This window comes from Lithobates pipiens, unplaced genomic scaffold (assembly GCF_037356315.1).
Source record: "Lithobates pipiens isolate NorthernLeopardFrog02 unplaced genomic scaffold, aLitPip1_a1.2 Scaffold_16, whole genome shotgun sequence".
NCBI classification, from domain to species: Eukaryota; Metazoa; Chordata; class Amphibia; order Anura; family Ranidae; genus Lithobates; species Lithobates pipiens.
Window position 1 is genome coordinate 284563102 of NW_027507748.1, and position 6468 is coordinate 284569569.

Consider the following 6468-nt stretch of genomic DNA (forward strand, 5'->3'; position numbering starts at 1 on the left):
GCAAATCCTTACTGAAACCTAAAAAGCCAAACAAATCTAAAACAATGATAATCCCCTGCTAAATTAACCTGTTCTTCTAAGGAATTACTAAACCATCCAGACCATCGGCCCTACAGGGTTAATACGGCAACAGATCCGTTACCTGTTCTAGCTCTGTGCTTTTTTTTTCTCCTAGGTTAACCCTAATCATACACTTTCTATTTATACCCTGCAATCATAAACAGATTTTTTCTGCTGCTCCATTCCAACTAAGCAATTTTATAGAGTGCAGCAAGCACTTATTCCTTAAATCATATGCTCCTTAGTTTGCATAAAAATAAAGCCTTATAAAATTGGTATCCATGTAACTGGTGATTGCCAAGCAAGTCTCAAAGGGAAATCACAATGTAATTGTGATCAGCAACAGGCTAAGGCATACACACATTTAAAACTTCCCTCACTTGCACAGTCAACTAGTAGTCAGGCAACAGGGGAAAAAAATGATATGCTTACCTTAAATTTGGAGCAGGCATCACTTTAAAAATTAGAAAAATAATGCTTGCAGGAAGTCAAGCTATTTTTAAATACCCTTTCTTTTTGCAAAAGGAAAGAAAAATCAGGCAGAGAAAAGTGGAAGTCAGAGGTGCCACACCTCCAACCTCTTAGTATTCTGATGTCCAGGCTGTGCACATCACTCGTGAGCTTGATCTAATCCAATCCAAACAGAATCATTGCCCCCCTTGCCACCGCTGGAAATGGTACCCAGCTCTCGGAAGATGAAGCAGGGCTCGCTGGCTCGCTGAAAGTCTTTTTTCCTCCCTCTCTCGCTCGCTCGCTGCCCCTGTGCTGTAAAACAACAGAAAGATGTGAGCTAGGAGGCACACCACCAAATGCAATCATTAAACACACAACACATCTGACACTGCATGCTAATGGGGGCTCAGCTCTAGAAGCCTGAAAACTTCCCCACACAGCTGTCCATTCTGTTAAACCTTCAAGAGGGTTAGAAGCCTCATTCACACGACTCAGGACTTGCTAATCACAAACAACAACGCACTGCTTCCCTTTAGAAATAGATGAAAATGATTTTTATTGTGTATATTTCTTGGTTGTATGACACCAATTCGCTTAATTAAAAGACCCCTTTTCCTTTTTTTCTTTTGCTTGTATTAGTGGCCTTGTGGTTTTGGTAATAAAGCTAGTTTGCAAAGTAGAGTAGAAGCAGTAAATACTTCTTTCAAACAAGGCTTTCCCCCAGAGACTGTTCTAATAAAGCCCCTTTAGCTCCCATTTTCTCCAGCTTCTTATCCGTCTGTCTGTCCCTCGCTTCTCACCTTTTTTTTTTTTTTCACATGTTTTGGAAGAGAAGCTTGCAGTTCAAAAGAAAAGTGATCAGTTTGAGTTTTCCCCAACTAGGCAATCTTTCATGTGGAGATAGGACATGTCAGTTCTCATCTGTCAAGGGTAATGAAAAACAGTCACAAGCAGCTTCTTTCCCTTATTTGGAAACATTGTCTTCTTACCTTACGGAGAAGTCTCAATATTTGGAATCTACTATTTCCTAGCTGTATGAAGTGAAGATCCTAGAGGAAGCAGGTAGGGAAAGAAGCAGGACCAGGAACAGGCATGGCTTCAGCAAGTCCTCGATGAGCATCCATACAGCCAACAGGGAATAGTATCATGGCTTGAATCTGGCCAGTTGGTAACAGTGACATAGTCCAAGCAGCATCACCTCCCGTACAAGCAGGTTTATTAATTCTCATCTTTTCCCCTTTTCTCTCTCTCTCTCTCTCTCTCTCTCTCTGTGGCTCCTGCAGAGAATAATAGGAATTAAAAGGCAGGTGGCGCCCTGCTCTCTAGCAGAATGTCGATCTAATATTTCCTCACATGCTGAAGAAGCAGACTCCTGTGCTTTTACATTAAATTCAGCACAAGCATGTAACAGGTCCAGAGACTGTAGAGGAAAGCAGGCTTGCTGATTTTTTTTCTCCCTCCCCGGCTCATCCTCCTGATGACTTCAAGGTTGCTTTTTTGTGTGTGTGTGTGTGTGTGTGTGTGCGGCTATTTTTAGGTTCTTACACTGTCCTATATCTCAGAGGTGATGCTGTGATACAGATCAACTGCTTGATGAACAGACCTCCCATGCTCACTAGGATTAGACAGATAGAAGGGTTTTGTGGCGATGGTAGCGTTTCCACCTCATCCCTTTTAAAACCAAACACATATTAATTACACAGGTTCTGTGGCTGATGGAGATATTACGTCCCCCCCCAAGCTTTCGACTACACACCACATCCTCTGAAAAAAAAATGAACCATTTAAAAATCCTGTTTAACCCTTGTCGGTGACTTGTGTCGTACGCTGTTCTGCTAACGTGCGAAACAGTGATGTGTCATGACAACTAAGCAATGATTTGCATTCCCTGGCATAGTCAAACAGCACCATTAGTCAATTGCTTCTTTGCTTTGTGGAAGGAGGGAGGGGGGGGGGGGGGTTTACAGAAAATGCACAAATGTGTTTCAAGGCACTAATCACTGTGTTAAAGGTTCATTAACTATTCCTTTGCACATGAAAAGCAAGCTTCGATATGGTGCGTTTCCGTTTAACAAAGCAGTGTCTAAAAATACTAGTATTATTTTATGGATAAAACAGTGGATGTCGGAGAAACACTGTACAGTTTCATTTCAGAAGCTCAGAGGGAGTTTAAAATCTCCTGCATTAACTCAGTTCAGGAAGTAAACAGAGGATTACCGGGAACTCAGCTTTTAAAGGGGTTAAACGCGTCTACACAGCTCAGTAGATTTGCATGTAACTTACACTGGGTGGTTATTTGTGTGTGAAACACTCTGGGTCACAAGCTATTCCTTTCCAGAATACCAATTAGAATGTATCCATTTTGAGGCACAGACAGGTCTTATCCAAACCATTTTATTGTGTTGTCATTCTTTGCAATCCTGTGTCTCAATGGTATTTTTATAAAGTGACAAGCACATAATTAGCTTGTTCTAAAAAAATGAATTGCAGGGATTTAAAGATCTCACGTTTTGGGCTTTTGAGGAGTAGGACACATTAATATCAATCATGCCTTTTAAAACATTGAATGGATGTTTAGAACATATTACCCTTGACGTTGCGGCTGTACCAGATTAATGCCAGCATGTGGTCCCCCTTACGTTAACCATTTGCTGTGCCTGTATGTCAGAGATGACTGTTGTAATGTTATATGACATTTTCACATTTTAAAGGAAGAAAAAGAAGTAACAAATAGCACCGCTAATTAACAAATGACTGACAGTGTGGTAAGAAATAACCAAAATAGGTGGTCTAGGTGGTGGGTTGTCTAATAATATCACACAACATTGTAGATGAAACCATCATATCTTCTGAACTAACAGGTGATGCAGACTAATTGATATCCCACACATTATTTTTATTTTTTTCAGGCTTCCTGAAGAGGCCATTAATATAGAGATGGCAGTCACAAACAGTTATTTTATGGATAGTGGATGCTAGTGCTTAAAAATGAAAAGAGAGAGGAATTTTCCATTTTTCCTCGCTGTGTGAGGATATGAGGAAAAATTGAATCAGTGAACAGAGAGAGGATTTTCAGCATGGAAAATATTTACCTCAGAAAAAACAGGCTTATTCAATTAAAGAGTGCAAGGAGTAAAGAGCTAAGAGAGAAAATGCAGTGTCGATGGCAACTAAAAACACGCAAGAAACTTGTTAAAATACCAGAGATAAACAGCTATGTTCACACTTGACAAGCTTCATATGCTATAGGCAGTAAAGTATTTATGAGGCCTACACCATATATGTGTGTGTATACATATTAAACCTTTCTACTATGTGCATCATTGTTATGTATTGTCAGACGCAATATGCCAATTAAATATACTTTGAAATTATTTCACCCCCACAAATCAATAGCCTCGTTCAAAGTCACACCTCCCTTTTTTCTCATATGTTATAGGCACAGTAGAAGTTTAAGAGGCCTCCATATTTGACAGGGATGGAGGTGAGTGACCAACATCCATCAGCTCTGCAATATCAGGTCTCTAATAGCAACCACGCAGAATCCAACTGCACTAGTTTTACTTTAGTATAGAACAGAGATATGATATAAGTCCCATCATGCCTCTGCCTCTGAGTGTCATTCTTTGTGGCTGTCAGAGTCTTGCTATGCCTCATGGGACTTGTAGTTCTGCAACAGCTGGAGGTCCGCTAATTGCATATCACTGGTATAGAAAATATTGCTTGACTTGCTATGCTATAAAACATATAGAATAGACTTATGTGTGTGTGTGTGTGTATACAGTGGTGTGAAAAAGTGTTTGCCCCCTTCCTCATTTCCCGTTCCTTTGCATGTTTGTCACACTTAAGTGTTTCGGAACATCAAACCAATTTAAACAATAGTCAAGGACAACACAAGTAAACACAAAATGCAATTTGTAAATGAAGGTGTTTATTATTAAAGGTGAAAAAAAATCCAAACCATCATGGCCCTGTGTGAAAAAGTGATTGCCCCCCTTGTTAAAACATACTATAACTGTGGTTGTCCACACCTGAGTTCAATTTCTCTAGCCACACCCAGGCCTGATTATTGCCACACCTGTTCACAATCAAGGCATCACTTAAGTAGGAGCTGCTTGACACAGTAAGGTCCACCAGAAGATCCTTAAAAGCTACACATCATGCCGAGACCCAAAGAAATTCAGGAACAATTGAGAAAGAAAGTAATTGAGATCTATCAGTCTGGAAAGGGTTATAAAGCCATTTCCAAAGCTTTGGGAATCCAGCGAACCACAGTGAGAGCCATTATCCACAAATGGCGAAGACATGGAACAGTGGTGAACCTTCCCAGGAGTGGCCGGCCGCCCAAAATTACCCCAAGAGCGCAGCGACGACTCATCCAAGAGGTCACAAAAGACCCCACAACAACGTCCAAGGAACTGCAGGCCTCACTTGCCTCAGTTAAGGTCAGCCTTCATGCCTCCACCATCAGGAAAAGACTGGGCAAAAATGGCCTGCATGGCAGAGTTCCAAGGAGAAAACCACTGCTGAGCAAAAAGAACATCAAAGCTCGTCTCAATTTCTCCACAACACATCTTGATGATCCCCAAGACTTTTGGGACAACATTCTGTGGACCGATGAGACAAAAGTGGAACTCTTTGGAAGGTGTGTGTCCAAGTATATCTGGCGTAGAAGGAACACTGCATTTCATAAAAAGAACATTATACCAACAGTAAAATATGGTGGTGGTAGTGTGATGGTCTGGGGCTGTTTTGCTGCTTCAGGACCTGGAAGACTTGCCGTGATAAAAGGAACTATGAATTCTGCTGTCTATCAAGAGATCCTGAAGGAGAATGTCCGACCATCTGTTCGTGTACTCAAGCTGAAACGAACTTGGGTTCTGCAGCAGGACAATGATCCTAAACACACCAGCAAGTCCACCACCGAATGGCTGAAGAAAAACAAAATGAAGACTTTGGAGTGGCCTAGCCAAAGTCCTGACCTGAATCCTATTGAGATGTTGTGGTATGACCTTAAAAAGGCCGTTCATGCTCGAAAACCCTCGAATGTAACTGAATTAGGACAATTCTGCAAAGATGAGTGGGCCAAAATTCCTCCAGGACGCTGTAAAAGCCTCATTGCACGTTATCGCAAACGCTTGGTTGCAGTTGTTGCTGCTAAGGGTGGCCCAACCAGTTATTAGGTTTAGGAGGCAATCACTTTTTCACACAGGGCCATGATGGTTTGGATTTTTTTTCACTTTTAATAATAAACACCTTCATTTACAAATTGCATTTTGTGTTTACTTGTGTTGTCCTTGACTATTGTTTAAATTGGTTTGATGTTCCGAAACACTTAAGTGTGACAAACATGCAAAGGAACAGGAAATGAGGAAGGGGGCAAACACTTTTTCACACCACTGTATATATATATATATATATATATATATATATATATATATATATATATATATGTATATGCCCATACAGCAAATACATCCATATTTTGGGGGTAAAAAATTGTATAACCCTTACCGACCAGGCCATAGCCAAATAGCGGCTACAGCACAGTCGGATAACTCTGGGAGGGTGTACAATGATGTCCTCCTAAAATCGAGCCACCTGGGCCGTGCACCTGGGAATTTCTGTGAGCCATTGGGTCTTCCACCATTCATGCATGGGACAGTATTGATTTGGGCTAATCCTTTGTGGTGCCGTGCAACCTGTATGTTAAGTGGTGACCCAACCATTCCTGATGGCCATGTGCTAGGCAGTCTTGGTCCTGCCTACACTTGGCATAATAAGAGGGATTGGCTATTGCAGCTTCAAGGGTTTGTTGTAAAGAATTACATGAGTAGGGGGCTGCTGCCCAGGGAACACCATCTAATTGGCTGCTGTGTAGGAAGAAGGCATTGCCAGGAGGGGGCTACAAAGTTGTGAAAAGTGAGGCACACCCCACATGAAGATGCCATCTTT

General features: G+C 41.4%; 1 protein-coding gene across 3 annotated transcripts in view; it reads right to left on the minus strand.

Moving 5' to 3' along the window:
- KCND3 (potassium voltage-gated channel subfamily D member 3) overlaps window positions 1–2260 on the minus strand; it is a 688984-nt gene extending 686724 nt beyond the window's left edge. The window contains exons 1-2 of one of the 3 annotated variants that reach the window (XM_077481535.1): window positions 1503–2256; window positions 493–825 (exon numbers count right to left, since the gene is read on the minus strand). The gene's annotated coding sequence lies outside the window, so the exon portion shown is untranslated. Of the gene's footprint in view, window positions 1–492; window positions 826–1502 lie in introns of all 3 variants that reach the window. The other 2 variants (XM_077481534.1, XM_077481536.1) reach the window with 2 other exon arrangements.
- Between the last annotated feature and the right edge of the window lie 4208 nt (window positions 2261–6468).